Source organism: Triturus cristatus, chromosome 7, assembly GCF_964204655.1.
Source record: "Triturus cristatus chromosome 7, aTriCri1.1, whole genome shotgun sequence".
Taxonomy (NCBI): domain Eukaryota; kingdom Metazoa; phylum Chordata; class Amphibia; order Caudata; family Salamandridae; genus Triturus; species Triturus cristatus.
In genome coordinates this window covers 770952940-770979722 of record NC_140590.1, presented here as the reverse complement: position 1 = coordinate 770979722, position 26783 = coordinate 770952940, and the positions used below count along the sequence as shown (strand labels likewise).

General features: G+C 52.0%; 1 protein-coding gene across 1 annotated transcript in view; it reads right to left on the bottom strand.

Moving 5' to 3' along the window:
- The window catches only part of LRRC45 (leucine rich repeat containing 45), a 416324-nt gene that overhangs the window by 268875 nt on the left and 120666 nt on the right, over positions 1–26783 (bottom strand). The gene's annotated exons all lie outside the window — the stretch shown is intronic.

The following is a 26783-nucleotide window of genomic DNA, read 5'->3' as shown; positions in this document are numbered from 1 at the left end:
GTGACAGATATCCCGTCCGCTGTATTAGAAGTTCAATAGGATATAAATATAATTGAATTGTAATTTGGCAGACAGAATATCCATCACCTTGGTGATGGAATAACCCTGTCTGCCAAGATCGTAATCAGGCCCGGAGTGGTTTTCATGGTTAACTTGCAAAATAACTCATGCCGGGGCCTAAACCTTTGCTCATAAGTTGCCGCTGATGCTGCAGAAGTCCTTGTGCTGAATACCAAGGATACATAGTCTTGCTTCCACCTCATGCATTTTTAATTCATTACCAGACACTCCCTGTCTCACTCCTCCATGTCTCTGCATTCTCCCTCGGTCTCTGGTTTTTCCTCTTTCTCTTCCTCCTTCTTTCCCCCGCTTATGTTTTTCTCTCCTGTTCTGAGTCGAAGTCCGATGAGGAAAAATAGGTGCTGGCACCCAAAAATGAGTGCTGGTGGGCCCATCAGCAACTACCAGCTCAAATTAAGCACCGATTGGTTTAACTAATAAAACAATATCTGCAGTGTCCTACACCACTGATATGAAGTGCTTTATTCACACAAAAAAACAAAAAAAACGGCGGGGGCAAACATTTTATTAGCAGCAGCTGCTGAACCACCATTGTCACTCTTAGACATGGGTGAGAGTTCATAATTGCAAAGGGGTAGTTGAAGTTTTGAAGTCACTGGGAAGTGTGTCGATGGTGTCACTAGGGGTTGCACTGCTCGTTTTTTTGGCTTGGAAAGTTGGGTTTCACCTCTTGGTGCTATTCCAAATGGATGTGGGATGGCTTCAGAGGTTTGTTTGTTGAAGTTGTGTATAGGTTACACTAGTCACCACAGATTCAGTGTAATTAGATTGTGTGTCAGAGGGGCCAGCAGAATCTCTGTTTCACTAGGAAGTACAGGGAGCATCAGACTAGGGTATAGACATCCCCACAAGAGTCCTAAGGGAGAGCACACTAAGGAGGCATGCAGCCACAACATACACACTTCACCTTATTAGAACCCAGCAAAACGAATGCCTCCATCCCCCCTTGTATAGCTGGAGTGTACGCTGTCTGTAACATATAGGCAAGGTCCCGCACCCCTCAACTTCAGACGAGTGCGGCTCCAACCTCTGCAGTCCCGGTTGGTCCTTGAAACACAAGTCTATTGTTGTAGCTCATAAGCCTCCAGTGCAGCCCCTGATCCTAAAGGTGCCCTACGAGCACACAGACTCAGCAACCCCAGCTCGTAAAGCCTAATGTGGACATGTGGTGTGGGTTTTTCCCTTCTGACCCTACCTCCCCAAACCTTCCCCGTCCTTGTTTATCATCAGGTGTTCTGCCTCCCGCTCACGGACTGTCCCCCTTACTTCTGAATGACTCCCTCTGGTCCGGGTGCCCCAGTGCTCCCGCTGCCTAGGATACTAATAGTTGACTAGATCACTGTACCAAAAAGTGGAATGTATTGTGCAGAAAAAGATAGTCAGTCACCTACCCCCTCCCTCACACGCCCCTACGCCTAGTGTAAGGACCAGTACTTCCCAATTGCATGACTCATTCCACATCATGAACATCTCCTTATCCATACCAGGAATCCATCACAATCTGGATCTCCACCAACAGTTGACTCTTGCCCTTACCTCAACACTAGGACACACAATTTACACATATACCATCCTACCTATTCAACTCACTCTCCAGTAAGGTTGGGAATTGAAACTGCAGTATGGACCAAGCCTCATGTAGTGGGACTGGAAGATTTCAGTATATCCTGTGAAGGAGAGAAGAGTGAAATAGCTTGGAGGGGAGAACATGGTGGACAGCTTGCGGATGCCCGCATGTCCGTCGGGAAGTAGGGAGGAAGGAGGTGGAGAAAACGACTGGATGGTCGAGATGGAAAATGCAGCAATACTGAATATGCTATGCCGGAATAAAGCTTTAGGCAACCTGGAAAGCTGTTGCAGGTAAAGCATGTACTTGGTGGTGCTGTCTGCTGTATGGGGAAGTGGATTCTGGTGCGGTGTGGAGGCGATGGGTGTGTCCGGGGACCTGGAAGTTTGTGGGCTCTGGAGGAGGGCGGGTCAGGAGGCGAAGAAAGTGTGGGGGCTCACTCCCAGGATCATCGGGAGAAGCTGGAGCGGCGGCACACTGAATGGAACGAGTGCAGCCGACGCCAAGCATGCCGGAGATATAACTGAGCAGCCGGTGCACAGTCGGCATTGACAATGAGCCGGAGAAGGAAGGCACAACGAGCAACACATATTGGCTGTAGCAGTCAAAAGGAAGGTGAAAAGTGCTCCCCTGGCTGGTTTCTTGCCAGGTAGGGATGCGACCGGGGGACGGCCAATGAGGAGGAAGTGGCAGAAGACTCAGAACCTTAATAGATGCACGCTAAGAAGTGTGTGGACTTTTGGAGGGAAGATTTTTAATTTTGAGAAAGAAATAACCCCTTCAGAAAAGAAGGGGGAGGTATCCTCAATTAAAATGAAAGGACCCAAACAAAAAAAAGATACCCCGGTGGTAGATCATGGGGCGGTAGGGAGTACATCAAAAACAGAGGTGCAAACGTCTCCTAGGTCTCTTTATACAAAGAGAGAGAGTAGTGATGCCCTTCCTCCAAAATCTAAGAGTCTAAACATCACCCCCTCTCGTAGGTCCTAATTTAAGTTGCAGAAAAAAGGCCCAGAGACAAGTCAACTTGCAGGTATTATCTCTGCCGCTCCAATAGGCCCCTCAAGACCCATGTAGATAGCTGGAGTGGTTTGCGAACAGATAAAGAAATCAACGACAATATGATATCACCAGACCAGAATGGGGGGTGGCAGAGATGTCTTGGATTCCTGTGAGCCCAAACAGATATCAATGCCTGGCTGAAGATCACATTAATGAGGAGAGCGTCTGGGAACCAAGCCTGGTACTGGGAAAGGCCAGGGGGGCCGCGGGAGAGGCAGCTAAAGAAGATCGCTCTCAAAATGTTATGACCCACATGAGAGAGTCAGTTTAAATCAGGGGTTGTCTCGCATCTCCCCACTGCATCTGTTCTACAGACGGGCTCTTTGGAACAACTAATGAAAGTGTTCACAGAGGAAGTTAAAAGCTACATCCAAGCTAATTAGAAGGCTATCCAGGGTGTTTGTGAAGGATTAACAAAAAAGCTGGAGTCCCTATCCCAAAGAAGGCAGGCTTTAGAATCATCAGTGGTGGAACTGCAGGAAGGTGCAACGAGGGAGAGAAAATAACTAACCACTCTAAAATCTGAACTCAAAGAGAGCCAGGATAAATTGGAAACTCTAGAAAACAATGCAAGTCACAAGAATATCAGAATTCTCAATGTACCTGAAAGAAGTAAGAGGGGGGACATAATATTTGTAGCTAACCTGCTAAAGTCCAGTGGGGTTTGGAAAGGTTTGGTTGAGACCCTGATGCAGGATATCCTAAGGATACATAGTTACCTGTTTAGGAAGAGCTCAGGCAAAATAAAGTGACGCAGAATTATAGTGAACTTCCTCACATATTCCATTAAGGAAAAACTACTGAACACAGCTCTAAAAGCAGGTGCTTTGTCTGGAGAGGGATTCTCCTTTAATATCAGATCAGCAAGCAACCCTGAGTAGGCAATGGGAGCTTGGGAAAAGAATGGACAATTTAGGAGAATAGGAGGAACAACCCAGTTGAAGTTCCCGGCCACTCTGCGAGTGATGATAAACAGCAAAATGTATAATTTGAGGGACCATGAAGAAGCGGATGTGCTCCTCGAGAAGCTTAAGTTGAATTAAGATATCAAAGATTTTGTAAAATAAGGTTTCAGGGGTAGATTATCTCTTTACCCTCTGGATCAGAATCTAGGCCTATCAGGTTCATACAGAACTAAGTCGCTACTATCGCTAATCGCTAATCTTACAAACAGTTTGGTCTTCTTTTAGCTTTTCTCCTTTTCTCTTTTCTTCTCTCTCCCTCTTTATTACAAAACAGGTGTTTTTATATAAACCTCTCTCCTCGACAGGGTTAAAATGGCTAGGTTAGTCAAGGAAGAAGGGGATTGGGTTCTCCATGGAAGGGTGGTGGTGAAGGGAGCACAGAGTGGGAAGCATGAAGGGGAAAAACTAAAAAATCTCCCATTATCTTATCGGATATAAAAATCAGAAAGCCTTATACAGATCGAATGATAAAATACAATAAGTAATGGTAGCATACAGATCCTGTCCTGGAATATTAATGGATTAAGGGCCGGACATAGGAGAAGGAAAATTTTCCAATACCTGAAGGATGCTCAAGCCCAAATAATAATCTTACAGGTGTCACACTTACCTAAGGCGGAATGTTTAACGATCTGTAAAAAACTGAGGTGGCTTGGGAAGTTGGTTTGTAGTGGACAGAATTGCCACACGAAAGGAGTCATCATATTAATAAAAAAGCAAACAGATATCGAATTTGGAGTGGAAAGTAGATAAGATGGGGAGGTGGGTAATTGCGGTCTTGAAAATATTTAGTAAGCGGTATAAGCTGGTAGGGTATTATGGCCCAAATATTGAAGATATAAAGCCCTTACAAGCTATGGCCTCAGAACTGATTCATTTACAATTTCTGATCATTTGGTCAGGCAAATGTAACGTAGTAATGGACTATCATCTGGACAGATCTAATGATAGTCGATCAAGATTTAATCCTAAAATGCAATCTTATATTAAATCTTTAATGAGACAGTTTGGACTGTGTGATGTCTGGCAAGATATGCATAATATCGAACAGCAGTTTACCTTTCATAATCAAAAATATAAACACCACTCGAGGATTGATTTCTTTTTGAAACATAAATCTTTAAGAATAGATGTCAGAGGTATCCGACATCTTCCCGCACACTTGTCTGACGACGCAGCAGTTGTTTTAGAGCTAAAGGTGGAGATGGAAAGAAGAGAATGAAGATGGACATTAGATAGATCGTTACTAAATGATCAGACTATAATAGATATGTTAAAGGAAAAGACAATCACGTTTTTTGTGTTTAATAATACATATGCACCCAAAAATGTTGTTTGGAATACATACATGGCATTTATAAGAGGGGTAATGATTAGTATTTCAGCACAAAAGAGAAAGGAATATAGGAATAAGATTGAAGAATTAGAACAAAGGATAATGGCACTTGAACTGAAGTGTAGAGAACCATCAGGGGAAGTAGACCCTATTGAGAAGTGGCAGGAGGAAAGATCTGGGTATAAACGTGCTCTAACCACCACGCCAGATAGTAGGGTTCGAGCACGATGGGAAGCTAGTAAATTAGTGCATTCTGAATATGGGGAAACTCCTGGCTTTGAAAATGAAAACGGAAACTATAAAAAATTATATAAACAAGATAAAATGTACTGGGAATAACTCAAGGGAGAGACAGGAGATCAAGCAAGCCTTTGTGGACTTCTTATATGGGGAGCTATATACAGATAATCTGCGTACTTCGGAAGCTCAGGTTAACAGTTGGCTAGAGGGTCAGACTGAAGAGAAACTCTCAAGGGAGGAAAAAGAATCTCTAGAAAAAGAAATTAAGCAGAATGAGCTCTACGCAGTGATAAAAAGGGACAAAAAAGAGGAGGGCTAGGTGGCGCTAATCATGATGGCCGCACCGATGTGAGGCTCCCGATGCTTGACCCCTCGCATCCGGCTTTTATCCGTGCTCCGCTGTCCTAGCGGCGATCCGGAGGTCCCTACCTGCAGCGGGACCGAGGCACCACATTCGGTAGAGCTTTTGGCCGTTTTCCTGCTCCCGGGCCCGAGCTCTGCCGCCCCTTGATGTGAGGCCGCGAGAGACGCGGCTGGCTGGTTCTGTGGCCGGCGCTGGGCGCAACACGAGTCCCGCGGCCCCAGTGGGAGGCACGGGCCGTGTGGCCGGCGGCGGCCGGCTGCTCATCGCGGGACCCGGAGGGGAGATCCCGGTCATTCCCGGAGCCACTTGACGCTGTCACCGGCTTGGTGGGGTGCCTGCTGTGACCCACGAGACACCGCAGAGAACATACGTTGCCGGAGGGGCCCCTGGATCTGCGGAGGCCCCGCGACGCAGTGGACCTGAGGCGAGAGGCGCGGACCTGTGTGGGCGGCCCCGTCGGGCTATGCCGGGCCTGGCTCCTGATTCCTTCCCCCGCAGCGGCTGAAGACTGGCATCGGCAGCGACCGGGTCGCGGTCTCTTGGAGGGCCCCGAACTTGATTCCACTACGAATACCGGCATAGGCAGCTGGCGGGGGAGCTCATCTCCGCGTAAAGGCCATTGGACTCCCCTCCCCCGCCGCCGCCGGTTGGAGCCTGCCGCTGCGGGGCAGAGGGTGCCCTGTTCCTTCCCCCCCCCCTGGAGGGGTCCTGTTGAAGCTCGTGGCTGTGAGCGCTGCACGGGGTGCGCCCGCGGGCCCGCTGTGGGTGCTGGACCTGGCGCGGGGCTCGGGCTCGCGCTGGCGGCGGCTGCGGGGGGGGCCACGCCGGACCGGCTCTGAAGCGGGGCAGCGGTATCCTCGGTGGACTCCTGGCCTCCCCCTGCTAGGGGTCGGCACCACTTCTACCTCTCATTCCCCTGGACCCCGGCCCCGCACCGGCCGGTCGCTTGGACGTTGGGTGCGGCTGGCCGAAGATTCGCCATACAGCGCCTGGGCACCGGCGCGCACTTCCCGAGGGCAGTCATGGGCAAGGACAGGGGTGCCAAGTCGACAGCCGCGCCCCACCAGACCAAAATCGACCGTTTCACGACCTCCGACCCCCCGGGCGGGGAGGCGGCACCGACTCCCGGCACGGACCTTGCCGCCATATTGCAGGCCATCACCGCCTCCCGCACGTCCCTGGAGGGGATGGTCGGGGAGGTGAAGGTGGACGTTGCGCTCCTGCGACAGGACCTTCGCAATGCCACGGCCCGCATCACCGAGACGGAGTCCCGGATCTCGACTGCGGAGGACGACATCCGGCAGCTCCAAGACCAGGTTCGGGAGCTCACGACCCATTCCAAGGAGTTGCATCAGCGGGCGGAGGATGCCGAAAACCGGGCCCACCGCAACAACCTCCGCCTGGTGGGCTTTCCGGAGGGGGTCGAGTCTGGCCGCACCGACGACTTCCTGGAGAAGTGGTTCAAGTCTTGGATGCTGGCGGCCAGCTTGTCCACCTGGTTTGTAGTGGAAAGAGCACACCGGTCGTTGGCCGCCAAGCCTCCGGTGGGGGCCCCCCCGCGCCCCTTCATCTTGCAGATCCTCAACTACAGGGACAGAGACGCTATTCTGAGGGAGGCGCGGGTGCAAGCTCTCTTGTCCTTCAACAACCACAACATCATGGATTTCCCGGACTACACCCAGGAGGTTCAGGAGCAAAGCCGCTCGTACACAGAGGTGAAACACAAGATGCGCTCCCTGGGTCTCAGCTACCAACTTCAGTTCCCAGCACGCCTCTGCGTTGTCTTCCAGAGTAAGACCCTGTTTTTTGACACTCCCCGGGCGGCCTGGACTTGGCTCACCGAGGAACGACCGTTGCGCCAGTCCGGGCGGGTGTCGCCGGCTCGGCGGCCTTCGGACCAGGATGCAACCAGGCTCCCGCGCCCACGCCGCAGGAGGCGCAAGCAGTCCCGGCGGCCCCGTGGTGGGATGGCGGCTGGGCCTCGCTCCGCGTGCACATCAGGGAGGAGACCGAGGGACTCATCCGCCTCCTCCGGGACGTCCTCCCAGGCGGCTGGGGGCCTTCGGCGACGATCGCCATGTCTGCCGGACCCGTCCCTGACCCCCCTCCCCACGCTAGTGGACCTTTCTGACCTCTCCCGCAGCCCGGCTTTGTGACTTTTCTTTGTCCTCTGTTTCGGCAGGGGGTTGGACGGCCTGGTCCCGCTGCTGGGGCCTCCACCACGGACCTGGATTCAGCGGCTTACCGCTCATGTGTAGCAATCTAGGACGGAACACTCACATCCGTACTTCTGGAGGGGTCCACCACGCTCTTGACACCCGAGCGTTCCGCTTGGGGCTTTGTAGTTGTTGTTGAAGTTAGGGCGACAGATGCTTCAGTTCTCGAAGTGTAGGGTGGGGGGTTGGGGGGGGTTCTGTTGGTTGTTCCTCCTAGGGAGGGTGTTTCCTTTAGTTTGGGTCTGGTTCTTCTTAGGCGCGTCACACAGCAGCTTCCTGCGAGCGCTACTGCAGAGCTCCGCACTGACACTCACACGCGCTCCACTAGTGCCCGCTCTCAGCCTGGCTTCCCTGGCTCCCTTTCGTCTGTCACTTGCTCTCCCCGTGGTCCCTGGGCGATTCTCCTCTCCTCCCTGCGCGCCCGCGCTGCTTGAGGTCCTCCTGGCGCCCCCCTGGTTGTTCCGATCCCGCGGCGCACCATGCCCGTTGCCTCCATGGATGACATAGCCCCCAGGGCCCAGCTGCGCATCCTGTCCTGGAATGTGAACGGCATGTTGGATAGGCTCAAGCGCACTGCAGTCCTTAAGTATGCTCAACGCGTTGGGGCCGACGTGCTCCTCCTTCAGGAGACCCATCTTCTCGGGGAAAAATGTCCCTTCTTGGCGCGTTATGGGTATGACCGGGTGTGGCATTCTGGGTTCTCCCGTGGCTCCCGCGGGGTGGCGGTCCTGCTGCGCCGCTCCTTCCCCTTCGTCCTTGCGCGGGTGGCCCACGACCCTCGGGGAACCGGGATTGCTATTTGCGGCACGCTTGATGGTAGACCGCTGAGCTTCCTGTCGCTATATGCGCCCCCCTCGGGACTGTCGCAGGCTTTATCCTACGCCGCCTCTCTGTTGGAAACTCTCCCGGTGGGTGCTGTGGTGCTTGGGGGGGATTTTAATGCCGTCTCGGCACCTCAGCTGGACTTGTCGGGACTGATTTCGGATTCCCGCGCTGCGCGAGCAAGGCAGCTGGCAGGTTGGGCCGAGGCCCAGGGCCTATGCGACGCCTGGAGGCTTTGGAATCCTCACGCTCGTCAGTACACCCACACTTCGGCCGCTCACCACTCTCACACGCGTATTGATATGATTTGTGTCCCCCCCGCCGAGTGCGGGAGCGTCCAGGATGTCCGCATCCTCCCCAGGGGGATTTCGGATCACTCGCCGGTCCTCCTGGGTCTAGGCCCTCCGCCGCACGCGGCTCGGCCGGTGTGGCGGTTTAGCGCCTGGTTCCTCCAGGACAAGACACTGTGTGAGGCGGTGGGCACCGAGCTTACTCAATACTATTGCACCAATGAGGGCTCGGTCTTGTCGGCGGGCACCCTTTGGGAGGCCTGCAAGGCAACCATTAGAGGGGCGGCTAAGGCGCATGTGGTGCGGCACCGCCAGACGCAGTTGCAGCAGCTCACTGCCTGCGAGGCCCGGGCGCTGCGGTTGGAGCGGTCTCTCTCTGAGTACGACGACCCGGCGGTGGCTCGGCAGCTGAGGCTCCTTCGCCAGGAGATTCGTCAGCGATCCCTCGAGGCGGCCAAGCTTCTCTGGCAATCCTCGTTGGCGAGGGTGTATGGTTGGGGTGACAAGAACGGCGCGCTGTTACACCACCTGGCCACCTACCCCAGGGCGTCGTGTATCATTCCGGCGATCACCGATTCCTCGGGCGTGCTCCAGTCCTCCTCCGTGGCGATGGCGGCAGCCTTTGCCCAGTTCTATTCTCAGCTCTATCGGGCCAGCGCACCAGATCTTTCTTTGACCGCTCTGCTCGCGTATGGGGGCGCACACCTCGCCCGGCTTCGGCCGGACGAATGGGAGAGCCTGGAGGCCCCCATCTCCCTCGAGGAAATTGGGGATACAATCGGGCGTACATCCGCGGGGAAGACCCCGGGACCTGACGGATTCCCCCAAGAATTCTATGCCGCCTACAGAGACTGCCTGGCCCCGAGGTTGCGAGCTCACTATGCGGAGGCGATTGACAGAGGTTCCTTCCCCCCGGAAGCTGACCTGGCCACGATCGTGGTTTTGCCTAAATCCACGCCACCGTCCACTGACAGAGCGGCCTACCGTCCAATTTCGCTCATTAACACTGACGTGAAGCTCTACGCGGCGGTCCTGGCCCAACGGCTTCGGCCCTTTCTGTCAACCTTGGTCCACCCGGACCAATGTGGCTTGATGCCTGCTCGGGGCACCCGCCACTGTCTTCGCCGCCTCCATGTGGCCCTGGCCCACCGCCACCGACTGACTCCATACCTCGCTCTCCTCCTCGTTGATTTTGAAAAGGCTTTCGACTCAGTGGGGTGGACCTACCTATTTGAAGTCCTGACCCACATGGGTTTTGGCCCTCGGTTCGTGGGGATGGTGCGAGTCCTCTATGCCCAACCCCGTGCCAGAGTATTGGTTAATGGAGCGCTATCGAGGCCATTTCGGATCGGCCGGGGGACGCGGCAGGGTTGCCCACTGTCGCCCCTTCTCTTCGCCCTCGCGATGGAACCCCTGGCCGCCCTGATTAGATCTGACCCCCTCCTTCGGGGCTGGGAGTGGCCTGGCCTAGAGGCGGACAAAATCGCCCTTTATGCGGACGACGTCCTGCTGTATCTTGGTGACCCGGCGCGTTCCGGACCCCGTGCACTATCCATCCTGGGCCGTTTCGGCCGGGCGTCTGGTCTATCCCTCAATTCGCGGAAATCGGTCCTGGTTCCGTTGCACCCCTCCAGGGAGTGTTTTGATTGGCAGGCGACCATCCCTCTCCGCCGGCTGTCATTTCAATACCTGGGCATCTGGGTCTCCCTCCTCCCGGAGCTGAGTTGGGTGCTTAACGTCACCCCCCTGGTCAAGAAAGCCAAGGCAGACTTGGCGCGATGGCACCAGCTGCCCCTCAATCCGCTAGGGAGGGTGGCCCTCTACAAAATGATGATTCTTCCCCGGTTTCTGTATGTGCTGCAAAACACCCCCCTCTCCTTTCCGCGACCTTGGTTTCGCGAACTGGACGGGATGGCGACGAGATTCCTCTGGGGCAGTGGGAGGCATCGGCTGGCTTTGTCGATGTGCCGCATACCCACCTTTGACGGGGGCCTGGGCATGTCTAATCTCTACCTCTATTATCTGGCCACCCGCCTTCTGGTCATTTATGACTGGTTTGGGGGGGGGGGTTGGTCCGACCCGGCCTACAGGATGGAACTTGGGGATTTGGGTTTCTCCGGTATTCAGGATCGCCTGTATGGCGCCTCCATCCCTGCCTCTTGCCCGGACATCACCAGGGCAGTATTCTTGTCCTGGCGAGCGGCCCTCCGTCACACCCGATGGACGGGGAGGCTGACCCGGGTCACTCCCCTGTGGCACGGGACGTGGTTGCGGGAGGTCACGGAGCTGGAAGGCTTCAAATCGTGGGATCTAATTTTTTTTTTTTGTTTTAATATCTTTATTGACAGTTTGTTATTTTTCCATTTTTCAATAATCAGCATAGTTAGTAGCGATCAAATGAATAGGTACATGGTATGGTACAACAGCATGGGTAACCAGTATGATAAACCGTACAGGGCTTTCATCAGATATTGCTGGAAGTGAGTACAACAGGTACACCCAACGATTGATCAAACGTTCAGTTCCAAAGATGCCCGCAGTTTACCATGCAATGGTGATGTTAAGGAATGGATGACAGATCACCTCTTATGACATAGTCCATCAGGTTCAGCTTGGCCACATGGGATGCCAACGCCGACGCAGCACCAACAGCCTCGCACATGAGGAGAGTTTAAATATCAAAAATCAGCATAGTGGACTGAACCCCAGTGGTGGGCAACATTGGTGGATGCTGGTAGTGAGTTGTACTAATCTCGCCATGAAGCTATATGTACATACCATATCGGGTGCCAATAAAGAATCCAAAACACAAACAAAATAAAATAAAATAAAAACGGCAACCTCAACAGAAGGAAAAAGAAACAATGAATAAGACAACTGTAACGCAAAAGTAGCCTTCAAATCCTAGCCCCCGGGCATCCCGGTAAGTTATTGCTGATTTCCAATTATCCACCCCTTCCCCACCCCAACAAGAACCATAGGGTATAATGAACCCAAAATGCACCAGTCGGTACCCTCAGTCACACGGCACGTTCTACAGGCCAACAAAGGAAAAACAGGTAATTATCCCCAAGGACAATATCCTTGCATTACGCACAATTGTTATCTATGTGGCAAGCTGCTAGCGCACAAAGCTTAAGGGTTCGTATTGGTGGAGGGCGTGTGCGGGGGCTGACCATCTGCGCTGCTGTGTTGTGTGAAGCTATGCAGCAACGTATCCCAAGGCTGGGCTGCTGGAAACTTGCGGAGACCTGCAGTCTCTTCTCTGTGTAACGTCACACTCTCTGCTCGTGCCCAGTTAAGAAATGACTTCTCCCAGCTAATTGCGACAGGGGCTTCTCCTCTTTTCCAGTTCTTGGTGATCAGGCGCTTCGCAGTAATATTGCCAAAGTCTCGAAAGCGGGAGGATATCCTATTCTGCCTATTCTGCTTATAGAGGCCTAATATACACATCTCCCAAGTATGCTGACCCAGCACGCCGGTGCATTGCTCTAGGAGAGCCGTGACCCTCCGCCAATACAACGCCAGCGCTGTGCAGGACCAGAGCATATGTAACAGATCCGCACCATGGAGCTTACATCGCGGACAGGCAGCTGTATTATCTCCAAAATATTTGGCTATGTTGTCTGGGGATAGGTAGGCGCGGTGCAGTACAAACGTCTGGATCAATTTAAAGCGAGAGTTTCGTGGTATGTTGACAGGCCCCGCTAAAACCACATCCCATTCTCCATCTGACCATGGGCGCCCCCTGTCGGCCTCCCACTTCACGCGGAGCCTCGCCAGCGCAGGCTAGTGTGTAGCAAAAGTGCGGATGCCAGCCAATGAACAATATGAGATCCCGCCCCCATAACATGCATGTATTGAATAAGGTGATGCATTGGGAGTTCTATAGCGATGTCCCCCCACGAGGACGTCAATGTATGGAGGAGAGAACCATATAATAGAAACTGCCCGGGAGCCAGACCAGTGTCAGCGGAGAGCACCTCAAACTGGAGGAGCTCACCATCGGTATAGAGATCGCCCAATGTGTTCAAATCGTGGGATCTAATTGGCGTTTCCCAGCTGGGGGACGTCTGGCGGGGAGGGCGAATGGGTTCCTTTTCAGAGCTGCAGGCGCGCTTCTCCCTCCACTCCTCCAAATTTTATAGATACCTCCAGCTGCGCCACGCCATACGCACCTACACCCCACTGGACGTCCGGCTGCCGGACCACAGCCCCCCGGAGGCTCACGTCATGCTGGGTAATTTGGGGAGGGGGGGGGCATTTCCAGGACTTACCGCTCCCTCGTCAACTGCACCCCTACATCCCTTGAGGGCCTTAAGGAGCGATGGGAGGGTTGGGTGGGTCCCCTGGACGAGGCCGACTGGCGGGACGCCCTTATGGCCCCCCGCTTGGTGACTGCCTCCGCTAAACTGCGACTCATCCAAATTTATTACCTGCATACTGCCTATCGCACGCCGGCTCGCCTACACCGCACGGGCATCTCCGGGGACGCGGCTTGCCCCCGTTGTGGCTCCGAGCCGGCCGACTTCTTTCATATGGTGTGGTCTTGCCCGGAGCTGGCGGGGTTCTGGAGGGGCATTGAGTCCGAACTTACGGAGGTCCTGGGGTGGGAGGTGCCGCATGAGCCTAGACACTCCCTGCTGGGCATCACGGATGGCTTGGATGGCTCGCGCCCAGAACAGTTATTTCTCATGACGGCCTTGATGGTGGCCAAGCGAGACATTGCAGCGGTGTGGATGCAACCGCAGCCGCCAAGCATAGCTAAGTGGGGCGCCGGGGTGGACTGGTGTGCGGCACAGGAGCGGACTCTTTATCGGGCACGAGGTTGCCCCAAGAAATACCGGAAAGTCTGGGGGAAATGGCTGGGCAACATACCTTAGTAGGGTGGTTTGGAAGATGGGGGAGAGTTTTTAGGGGAGGGTGGGAATGTGGTGCACTTTTTACTGTACTACTGTGTGGTGATGGTTTGAAGGGCCCGACAGTTTCTGTTGTTGTACTGCTAAAAACAATAAAAACTTGTTTATCAAAAAAAAGGGACAAAAAAAAAAGAATAAAGCAGCGGGTCCAGATGGGCTTCAAAAGGAATTTTATTTAAAACTCAGCGATACCTTATGACCAGTATTGACTGACCTCTTACAGATATCTGGGAAGATGGAGCACCCTTACCAAAGTCCTGGAAGGAAGCAGTAGTCACCCTAATTTTAAAACAGGGGAAGGATCCAAAGTCCTGTGAGGCCTATAGACCAATATCCCTTCTAAATTGCAATAATCAATATGCTACCATCCTTGCCAATAGATTAATAAAGTGATTGGGTATGTAGTAGCAGAAGATCAGAAGGGGTTCATGAAAGGTACATACATTCATCATTTAATTCATGAGCTTATAGGCACAATTGATATGGCTGTGGAGCATAAAAAACCTCTCTCTATCATCACACTTGATGCTACCAAAGCCTTTGATACGGTGAACTGGCAATTCCTGTATTCTATGCTGAATTGTTATAATATGGGTGACAAATTCTGCAGAGCTGTACAGGGGATATGTATATATATAAGATTATGTTGAATGAGAAAATAACTAGGGGTACCAGACAGAGCTGCCCCCTCTCTCCGCTCTTATTCAATTTATATAATGAACCTTTTGCAGAAAAAATTGAGTTGGAACAACAAATCCTTCCCTTCAAGTCTGGCGCTTGGCGGAAACAAATCTCTTTATATGCCAATGACGTTATGGCATATACACAAAATATACGTTAACTGTGGACAGCTTAGATCGACTGGTGGTAGAGTTTTGGAAGATTGCATGATATGAGGCAAACCCTACCAAAACAGAGATAATGGTTTGGAACATGGAGGAAAAGCATAATCTGATAAAAGAGGAGATAAAATATCTGGGAATAAAAGTGGGCCGCTCATTAGGGAAACTGGCGGAATTAAGTTTTAAGAAAACTATGGCGGAAACGAACAAGCTAATAGCTGGGTGGTCACATCTCCCGTTAACAATCTTTGGGAGGCCAACTTAGTCAAAATGTCAATCCTCCCCAAATTCACATTTCTTTTTACTATGATAACTCTACACTTTAAGAATATAAGGCTCCAACATCTCCATAGTAGGGTAGATTCCTTTGTATGGGCAGCTAAGGGAAGAAGAATTGCAAGAAGGAAGTTGAGGATAACGAGGGCATTGCACAACCAGACTTCCAAATATATGATTGGGTTTTCCAGCTACAAAATTTCAGATTCCTTCTATCAGTTAAAGGTGGGGCAGGAAGTGCGAGGCTGTGGGAGACCCTGCTTAAGGAGCTGGGAACTGGTGGGCCCAAATTTATGTTTAAGTTTGGACACCAGAATAAAAAATAAAAAAATAAAATTAAAGGTGTTGCAAGCGGCAGCACAATTGTGGGCACAGATACGACGCACAACAAATTTACCATACTATAGTAAGTACGTCCCATTGTGGGCTCTCTGGGTTCCCCAGGATTTTTGGAAGATAGGTTGGCAGTAAGTCTTAGAGAAGCTGAAATTACCAAATGGGGCCAGATATTTCAAGAGGAGCAACCATATTCTTGGGACTTGTTCCAACAAATGACCAAGATGACGGTGTCCAAGTTCAAATTTTTACAACTGATGAGTTGGGCCCAATCGGTGGGAGAGTATAAAGGTGGAACAAATGATCTGGAAGAGCACCTAATCACAAGCAAACAACAAAAGAAAGTGGTGGCAACCTGGTATAAGTTGATCATGGACATTCAAGGCGAAGGGTATAATAGGCCAACTCAGCTTTGGGGTGGTTTAATCTTGTCTACGAACACTGAACATTTGTGGCAATTATCTTTCCAGTTATTACATAACGTGGTCAAGCCAGCATATCTAAAGCAAAATTATTTATTTTCTCGCCACAGAGATTTTTAGCCCCAGAGAAGACTAGTAAAACTGAAGGGAACAAAGGAGATGCACTGTAAGAAGTACAGGCTTATTGAAGTTGATGACGCCCATATGTTTGTCAGTTGCCCCTCCATTCAGCCTTTTTGGAAGGCTGTATGTACGTTTGTGCCAGATCTCTTCTATTCGCAACTGGAGGTAAGCCTTGAATACATTATTTTTGGGTTGCCACCTGAGACAGGAGCTAAGTTGGATCTTGGTAATAAGTTGGCATTTTATTTAATACTATTAGCAATGAGGGTGGTGGGGGGCGTGGCCAGATGCCGATGGAGCAGGGAGCCTGAACCTGAGCTCCCGCCAGTGATCCCCCATCCAGCGCCATCCTGCCCGATATAGAGGGGCCCCCAACACAGGCAACAATCCCCCCTCCCCCCAACCCCCGAAGTAGGGGGGCTGAGCGGCACTGCGGAAGAAGCCAACAGAAGCGGAGTTGAGGAAAAAAAAAAAAAAAAACCTTGGCGGTGGGATTGCGAGGTCGGACAAGATGGTGGCCATGGTCTGACTGGCGGCGTTAGGAGGAGGCCGGGAGGCCCTAGAAACAGGGGACACAGCAGGCTTTTGCCACAAATACAAACAAAGACGGACGGCCAGTACCCTCGCTGCCCGAAACCCAAACAGTAAGGAAGCATTAGGGAGTAGTGTGTGGGTGAAGACGGCGCACAACCTGTCGTGGAGACATAGCGGCGGGACCGCACTGATAAACTGAGGTCACAAGAAGGCTGAGACCGGCGCCGGAAGTGGGGGAGCAGCACGCAGAGGACAAGCCCGGGCAGAATATACATAACAGGATAGTAGGTCACGGGGCCGGACAAGATGGCGACCACGGGCCTGAGCCGGGCAGACCGAGAAAGCCGAGAGGCCCCAGGAGCAGTGAGCTTGAGGAACTGCTGGCTGGGAGAGAGAGGACACTGAGCACTCACTGCCCATTAACTAATAAGAAAGCTGAGTGGAGGAGGGCCCGGGACAAAGAAGCATGAGGGCTATCAAGAGAGCCTAGAGGCGGCGCGAAGAGCCTGGAAGGCTGTCACTGACAGCCTGGAGTCGCCAGAGGGCCTGCTAGCAAGTGGGGAGCCCTTCTCCCATGAGGAGTAGCAGAAGACGGGGAGGCTAGATTCTGCGTCTCCCTAATTATAACAAGGAGAGAAGGAACCGGGGACAGTGAGGGAATGCCACTTGCAATAATGCAGTAAACATCAGCAGGTCCATTTCCTTTCTTAAACTAGCGCAGAGAACAAACGCCACCTTTTGCCAGCCACACAGCAACTATCAAATGTAGAGTTCTGACGCGGTGACACTACAACAAGATGGGGCCCTGAGCATAAGGGAAACCAGCGCTGCTAGAAGCAAGGGCAAGTAGAATTTTGACGCGGTGACATCACAAATAGATTGAACACGGAGCAGAAGAGAAACAAGCACTGCTAGAAACGGGCGCACACTACCACAGACAATCTGCGGAACGAGATAAAGGGCCTGAGTGCAAGTGGCGACAGGTCGGACCACATGGAGCACTGGGGCTGAGTGGTCGCAACAAAGAAGAAGTTGCATACTCACAAAAGCTAGAGGGACGGCGAGAGAATCAAATTACTGACCCTAGGGGGCAGGGGTCTGTATTTGGAGCCACAGAAATCGCACTGCAGGACATGCGCCAAGTAAGGCCCTGATGGGCCAAAAGTGAGGACTACGTGGCGGAAGGGCATCCCAGCAACCTATAGCCGGTGGGGACAGCGCCTGAGGAGCAATTTGTGCAAAGGATATTGGAAGGCAGGTGTTTGAGTGACTGAGCGACCTAGCATACAGGAACTATAGAACACCAGAAGAGACCCGGATGGAGGACACCTGGATCTTAGCGATGGAGGACACCTGGATCTTAGCGAGAAGAGTGCGGAGAGAACCACAAGAACAGCGACCAAGGACGGTGGCAGGGGAAAACACCTGCAGAGGCCAAATTGAAGATGTTGAAGGTGGGGGAACCCCTGGGCGAGGCCTAGACGGTGGCATTAGGGGAGAGAGAAAGCCCCTACCAGTGGACAATTGCCAACATGGGGAAAGCATCCAACAGGCACGCAGTCTAGCAGGAACAGACTGGAGAGCATGCTGGTGATATAAGGCTGCGGAGAGGGACCTGTGCAAAGAATAAAGAAGCCCACAACGACCTATCTCTCTATGACACTCTACAGGCTATAGAAATGTCCAGATCAGCTGTCAAATCTAAGATTCATATGCTCCGGGAAGACCTGGACCTGCTGAGGGCGGACACAAGGAAGCTAGCAGACCGGGTCACAACAGCAGAAGGAGATGTCAGAGCACTGAAGCCACAGGTGAGCTCAGTTACCCGCAAACTTACGGACATTGAGAAAAGGGTACGTGCGTTAGAGCTGAGAGCCAAGTTCGCAGAAAATAGGGCACGGCACAATAATATACGAGTCATAGGCCTGCCGGAAAAAATCAAAGGGAACAATATGGTTGCCTAACTGGAAAACTGGATCTGCACCGAGGTGGCAGAAGAAGGCCTGTCCCCATACTATGCCTTGGAGCGGGCGCACAGACCAGTGGTAGCGCAGCTACTCTTCTACAAAGACCGACATCATGTGCTGAGCCAGGCACGGATTAAAGGACACCTCAAAATAGACAACAGCACCGTTAGGATATCTCCCGACTTATCCCGATAAGTGCAGAGACACAGAGCATCCTATATCTCAGTTAAGCGGAAATTGAGACAAATGGGGATACCTTATTTTATGGTGTTGCCGGCAAAGCTACGGATAATCTCAAACGAGGGAAGCAAGTTCTTAGGCACACCACAGGAAGTGTGGGATTGGATTGAGGAGCAAGGCCCACAAGAATGAAGAGGCGAGGAGCCGGAAAAGCCCGAGCGAGACTTGACATGACCCTCAGGGAAAGGGGGAAACCAAAAGCCTAACAACGGCAGAGGAAACTAGGCGAGACAGGGAGAGAGCAGTGGGGGCTATAGCATCACTGAGCGCTCATGGGACACGAGGCACCTCTCCATTGTCAGGAGAGGACCCAAGAGAATCAGACTCCGACACCAGTTCAAGCACGATGGGGGAGGCCAGCCAGGTCCTTCCAGAGATGAATCCTAGAACAGCAGACAACATCATTTGAGGGACATAAGACACGCAAGTAGCAAGCAGGAATCTTGAGCGGGGGAGTTGGGATGACCCGACCATGGGCTCACATGAGCCGAAGGAGGCGGCCGGACCCAATGATCATATGCATTATGCACCTATGTGGGACCCGGGGGGGGGGGAATGGACTCTAATCCAGATGTGCGCTAGCCTTGTCACTACCCGAACTTTGGACACTTGTTCTAATTGCACACCAGTGCCTAGTTTGGATGAGGGAGAGATTCTCACTTGTCCTGGGGAGGGGGTGTTGACTTAGTTATAAGTTGGGGGCACTACTGTCTACCAAGAGGGGACATGAACTGTAGTAACAAGGATCATATCACTCAGAGTAAGTCGCCGGAAGCTGGCCACGTAGGGGGAGATCAGATAGAGGAAGAAGAGATAAGCTGTAATGCCAAAGCAGACGACGTATAACCTCCTATCATGGAATGTCCGGGGCATGCACTCTATGCACAAGTGCTACAAATTTTTCTCCCACTTACATAGGGGAGGGATTCACATTGCAATGTTGTAGGAAACTCACACTTTATCACCTGAAGGGGCGGCATTACATCGGCGATGGAGGTAACAGGCATATTACACCTCATTCCCGGCGTTTGCAAGAGGGATATTGATCTGGATACGGGCAGGGGGTCCCATTTCAGCATACGGGACACAACGTTGATCCAGAGGGCCGCTACGTAATAGTGACAGGAAGGCTAGACGGGCAGGACATAACGCAAATAAACATATAAGGACCGAATGTAGACCAGGAGGCCTTTCTAGAGCAGATGTCTGGGACCCTGGCACCCTACATGACTGGCTCGATTGTTATGGGGGAGAGACTTTAATTGTATCGTGGACCCAGAACTCAATCGGTCCCACGCGCGATTCACCGATACATAGAACAACCAGGGCTTTTAGGGACTGGCAGACCCCAATGGGGGCTCGTGGATACGTGGCAACACACCCATACACTAGAAAGGGAGTACTCCCACCTCTCATATGTTCACGACTTACATGTGCGGCTGGATAGTTTTCTATGTTCACCTGACATACATGCACTACTTCAGGGCATTGAATACCTAACACGTACTGTGTCAGACCACAACCCGATTTCGACTAGACTGCACTGGGGGACGCAACAACCCATCCCTACATGGCGCCTAAAGCCCAAGGCGCTGGAGGACCAAGTGTTCTTACACAAAATCAGGGGTCATTTTACATCATCCTTTGCGTATAATGCACACTCCACTGAGTCCAGGTTAATGGAATGGGAGGCCTTCAAGGCAGTAATCAGGGGACGATGTATAGCGGTGTCCATTGGATTGCAGCGAACATTGCTTACAGATGATAAAAGGGCAGACCGAGCGTTGAGGAAGTCTGAACTTAGGCACCCGGACTATCCCGAACTACGCCAGGAATTTTTGGAGGCGAAGAAAGAGGTAGCTGCGCAAGAGGAACGATTAAGGTGCTTTGACTATAAAGTGTGTACAGATAGGACACATGCTGAGAGGGATAAGGCGGGCAGACTATTGTCATGGCTTGCCAACCCCACTCGAAGTGGGAATACTATAATCGAAATAGCAGAACCGGAGGGGGTGCCCATTATACAGGTAGGATGCCATAAATAATAGATTTCATAGTTATTATGAACAGCTATCGAGGAGCTCTGGACCTAGGAGGGAAGGTGAGATAGAAGATTACTTATTGGAGCTTCCCCTTCATACCTTATCCGCGGAGGACGCAGACCAGCTAGGAGCAGAAATATCAGAGCATGAAATCAGAGTAGCCAATAAAGAACTGGCGAGAGGGAAAACCTGGGGCACAGATGGGCTCCCTAAGGAGTTTTATGCAGTGTATGTGGAGGAATTAGCTCCTAGGCTAGAAGAGATGTATACAGAGGCTGGGGAGGGAGGTCAGCTACCAAACACCACTCTGGAGGCGGTGGTAATCCCACTTCTTAAGCCTGATAAGTCTCCTCTGGAATGTACGGCATACAGACCCCTGACGATGCTGAACCTCGAGTTCAAGATCCTGAGTAAGCGATTGGCAACAAGGCTACTTCCACATATGACGTCTCTGGTACACCAGGACCAGGTGGGTTTTATCTCAAGCAGAAATACGACCCTGAACACATGTAGGTTATTTTCCATCATCGAGCTGGGGGAGGTAGAGGAGTGGGAGGGTGAGATATTCGCAATAGATATAGAGAAGGCCTTTGATAGTCTTGAGTGGGAGTTCCTCTACGCCGTCATAGCAGAAATGGGGATCTTGCAGTGTTTTATACAATGGGTGCGACTGCTGTATGTTGGCCCGGTGGTGAGGGTCCGTACTGGATGCACGATATCCAAACAGTACCGGGTGGAGAGGGGCACACAACAGGGGTGTCCCCTCTCCCCATTGCTGTTTGCACTAGCAGTGGCACCACGAGCGTGTAGGGCACGATCCGGAGAAGAGTATGGAGGCCTCCAATTGGGAGGGCAAAGGCTCCACATAGCGCTGTATGCGGATGACCTCCTGCTCTACCTCAAGAATGCTGCGAGGGGCGAAGAATAAAATGGAAAAGTTTGGTGCATTATCGGGTCTGCAGGTTAATTGGCAGAAGTCTCGGCTATTCCCAATGGAGGCGAGCACTCCACCGCCAGATGGCCTGGATGAGCTGCACTGGGAACCTCGATGCTTTGGGTACCTGGGGTGAAGGTTTTTAACTCCATGGCAGATGTGCAAGAAGGAAATGTAGGGGGGGCACTGCTGTTGCTCAAGGATAATATGGCATTCTGGGGAAAGTTCCCCATCTCGGTGGCGGGATGGATTTCACTACTACAAACGCTGGCCCTCCTGAGGTTATTATACTTCTTTACCACACTACCGATATGGATACCAGGGGCATGGTTCTGAGAATTTGACTCCTGCATTTCTGCATTTATATGGGGGATGGGCAGAAGGAAGGTAGCCCTAACCACGTAAAAAGGACACAGTCAGAAGGGGGCCTCGCCGTGCCTGACATGGAGGCATATTACTTGGCGGGACAGTTGCAAAGATTCACACAGTGGGAGGCAGGGAGTCTAACACTGGACAGGGGGACACCCCCCTTCACCCGGGATACGTTGAATGTGTTCCGCACCCTGATGGGGACTGTGAAGACACAACAGGTCCAAAGTAATGACCACAAAGTGATACGTCGATGCTGGGGAAGGAGCCTACAAAAGACTAGGATACGCCATCCATATTCACCGGAATTACCACTAGCACTTCTGGGGGCACTCCCACATGGGGGACACTGGAGGGGGATGGAAGATTAGGAGCAGGCCGGAGCCTCGAAGGTGGGAGACTTATACCGGGACGGGAAGCTACTCCCATTCGAAGAGTTTAGTACAGATTGGGACATCACGCAGGGTCGCTTTCTACTCTATGGGGCAGTTACGGGGGCAATGCGGCGGCACTGGCACGAATGAACCACCACGACACGCCACCTGCGAGTATATAGGCCTGGCTAGGGGAACCATAAAAGCTGTCACATGTCTATACAGGGCCATAGGGTACAGCCGCTAGACAGGTTGGGGAATCAGTGGGTGGAAGACATAGGCAAACCACTGGAAGACAAAGACTGGGAGAACATCCTATCAGGCACAACTAAAGTGTCCGGAAACACACGCTCCAGCCTAATTCGTTTTTACATGCTGCACCGGGCGTACATAACACCGGAACGCATCAATCTGATCTTTTACAGAGCGGATGCTGAATGCCCGAGGCGGATGCCGGGAGAGGACGAATTATTTTTAAAATTGTATTCTGTGTCACCAATAACTATTTGTATTTTATCTGCGCACTCACCCTTCAGGCACCTCCTTTTGGGCCAAAAGTACGCTTAAACAGCGACCCCTTCGCTGCACCGATTCCGCCCAAACAGACAGTTCTGCCGCCATTACCGGCGAGGAACAGAGGCCACGCCTACCTGCAGGCCACGCCCACCCTCCCCCTCTCCCGCCTTTAAAGATGTGCATTCAGCGGACGCGCAGCGGACGGGCGCAGCGGGCGCGCCGTTTGCGCGCCGAAGGCGCGCCAAAGGCAAGCCCGTCTTCGCCCGTCCTCGCCAAGTCCTCGCCTCTCGCCAGACCCCCTGCCCAAAAGTCACACGTATACGACAGTGATACACTGTGGGCACTCAACCCTGGCCTGAGATGCGATAAGCTAGAGGGCTGCATTGGTCGTACCGCCCTCCACTGTAAAAGCTGTAATCTGGTCTTACCTGCACCACGCCATGTCAGCCAGAAAGAGAACAAAAGGAAGGAAACGTCACTTACCATCATGCAGCTGAATGTTAGATCCCTGGTCAAACACCATGCGGAGGTAAGAATGCTATTAATGGATGAGAACCCAGACATAATGTTTCTGAGTGAAACCTGGCTTAAAGATGATCTAACCAGTATTCCCAATCTTGCTATACCGGATGGGTTTGCCATGACCTGTATTAACAGAAATTCAAGAGGAGGGGGCATCGCCGCCATCCACAGATCCTCCTTCACCTGCTCCTTTCTAAAGGAAAGCATTGCGGACTGTGAATGCGCGCGCTTCAAAATTGCCACTAATCCTAATTGCACTCTTTCAGGCCTGTTTATCTACAGACCGCCGGGGCCTTCCGCGAAATTCACGGAAGAGCTCATTGAGGTAACACACGCTATGATTACTGACTCGGCCAACTTCACAATCTTAGGAGATCTCAATCTCCATATAGACAACTCATCAGATGCTAAAATCAGCAATTTGACAGCAGACCTAGCCGCTCTTCAGCTAATTCAGCTGATCCGAACCCCTACACACGTTGCGGGCCATCTGCTGGACCCAGTGTTTACGAACATTCCGGAAGCCAGTGCGGATGATCCTACACCCATGGCCTGGACGGACCACTCACTAGTAACCTTCTCCATCCCTAATAACCACTATGTCATAAAAAAGCCTCCAACTTCCTGCCTAAAACGACCTTGGCACAAACTCCAACAATATGACCTTGCAGCGAGTTTGGGGAGACCTAACCTGGAGGATATAGACGATATTGAGAAATCATATATATCCTTCCAGAACTGGATTACCAAGGGACTGGACGTCATTATACCAGCGAAGTGGACCAAAGGGCGTAGCACCCCTTCCAATCCCTGGTACAATGAGAACCTCAAAAGAATGAGGAAAGGCTGTAAAAAAATGGAGCGACAATGGAGAAAGGAGTACAAGCAGGAAGATAAAGATGCGTATTTGACCACTCTTAAAATATATCATAAGGCAATCCGGGTAGCCCGTGCTGCCTTCTACGCCACTGAGATAAAGGCTAGCCCTAACCCCACGAAAACGATCTTCCAAATCGTGCAAAAACTACAACTAGGAAACAAGCCGGCGTCTCACATTACCTCCACGCAACAATGTGAAGACCTAGCCACCTTCTTCACGGAGAAAGTGAAAAAAATTTACAACGCATTCACCCAGGATAGCCCAGAGGACATCAACCCTCCCACTACCATCCTCGGAGACTCTAGTCTCACACGCATACCCGCCATCTCCGGTGAAGAACTCTCTAAACTCTGTAGGAAGGTGTAATCGGGCGCTCCCACAGATCCGATGAGGCCTACTCATTTTCTGGAAGCCTTGGAACTCTTCCTCCCACCCTTGACCTCACTCCTTAATCTTTCTTTTGCCACGGCTACGGTCCCCACCTGTTGGAAACAGGCTTGGGTAACACCGATCATAAAAAAACACTCCCTAGACCCAGCTAAACCGGAAAACTACCGGCCCGTTTCGCTGCTCCCATGGGTCGCGAAACTGGCGGAAGCCCACGCTAACAAAATCCTAAGTGAGCACATGGCGAAAAACAACATCCTGGACCCCTCCCAGCACGGGTTCAGGCCGGGCCACAGCACGGAATCCGCGCTCCTAACTTCCACAGAAAGTTTACGGGAAATTATGGATTCCGGCAAAAGTGCCGCGCTGATTCTACTCGATCTCAGCGCGGCCTTTGATACGGTCTCCCATGCCATCCTATTGAAACGCCTAGAAAACATAGGTATCAGAGACGCGGCACTCCAATGGTTCAGATCATTCCTAACCAACAGATCGTTTAGGGTATCCGCCCCCCCGTTTATCTCCCAACCCCAAAAACAAGGAGTTCCACAGGGCTCTGCCCTCAGTCCCTCCTTGTTTAACCTATACATGCAACCCCTGGCGGAGGTTGCCAAAAAATGGGGCCTCACAATGGTGTCGTACGCCGACGACACACAGCTGGTCATCAGCATCAACCATGCCCCCTCCCCCGATGCCACTAGATTCAGGGATGGTCTGACCGCCGTTGCTAAATGGATGACGGCTAATTGCCTTCAACTCAACGGCGGCAAAACAGAGGTGCTGATAATGGGGAAAAATAGTAACAACTGGAATGACCTCTGGTGGCCCCAATCACTGGGCCCAGCACCCCCCCCTAAGACTCTAGCGAAAAACCTGGGAGTATGGCTAGACTCTGCGCTTAGCTTCCAGTCGCACACAAAAAAAGTTGCCGCAACCTGCATTGGCCTACTGAGAAGCCTCACCCCCATCTTAGGCTATTTTGATTCCAAAACTCGACAACTCATCGTACAATCTACCATTCTGTCCAGACTGGACTACGCGAGTGTATTGTTGTTAGGAGCTAATAAAATTGAAGTTAAGAGACTCCAACGGATACAAAATTCGGCGGCAAGGGCCATAGTAGGTCTCCCTAAAAGATGCTCGGCGAGAGCGACCATTCACAGACTACATTGGTTACCCATGGAAGCCCGCATCCAGTTCAAAGCCCTCATATTCGCCTTTAAAATCATGAGGAATGAAGGCCCGGAGCTACTCCGCTCACTGCTGACCCCCTACTCTCCCAAACGGAACCTCAGGTCCATGGGGCAACACCTAGCTATGGTGCCCTACACTAAGTTTTGCCGCATCGGAGGGCGCTCCTTCAAACTACTGGGGGCCAAACTATGGAACTCCCTTCCCCTCAATATCCGATGCATGGACAACATTCTAGCTTTCCGCAGAACTATTAAAACCTATCTCTTCCCCCCCTGTTAGGTCCCTCCCTTCCCCTTGTTTCAGTTGGTTGTGTTATGGTTCCAGCGCCGGGACGCCCCGTTGCGAGGGCAGCTGTTTGCGCTTTACAAAACTGATAACATAACATAACATAACATAACATATAGAGCGAGGGGCCAACTAGATTCATATGGTGTGGAGCTGCCAGGCCCTGTCACAATATTGGCAGGAAGTAACAAGTGAGACGGCTAGGATAACAGAACGTATAGTCCCGTGCACACCAGAACATGTCCTACTCAACCTGTTCCCCCATACAGCTAAGACTAAGGTCACTGATAAGTTCCAGGACCTCACCTTCATATTAGCAAAACGGGAGATTACTAGTAGATGGAAGGCGCTGAATGGCCCCAGCAGACATAGATGGAAGAGAAAACTGGAGAAATGGGCAGGATGCGACGGCAGAATCTAGCTCAGAAATGCAAGAAGGGGCCTGGGAAAGCTGGAGAGGGCACAGGCATGGGAGGTGCTGATGGCCGAGCTGAGGGACAAGGACCCTGGGTCTGAAGCCACCACTCCTGAGAGACCGTCACAACAGGGAAGTCCCCGGAGGCAGAATCAGGAGAGGAGAAGGGAGCAGGTGCCAGGAGATGAGGACCCTTAGAAGCCTATGAACTGAGAGGGGATAGAGTTGGACGATAGCGACCGAATGGCAGAGCCGCACACAAC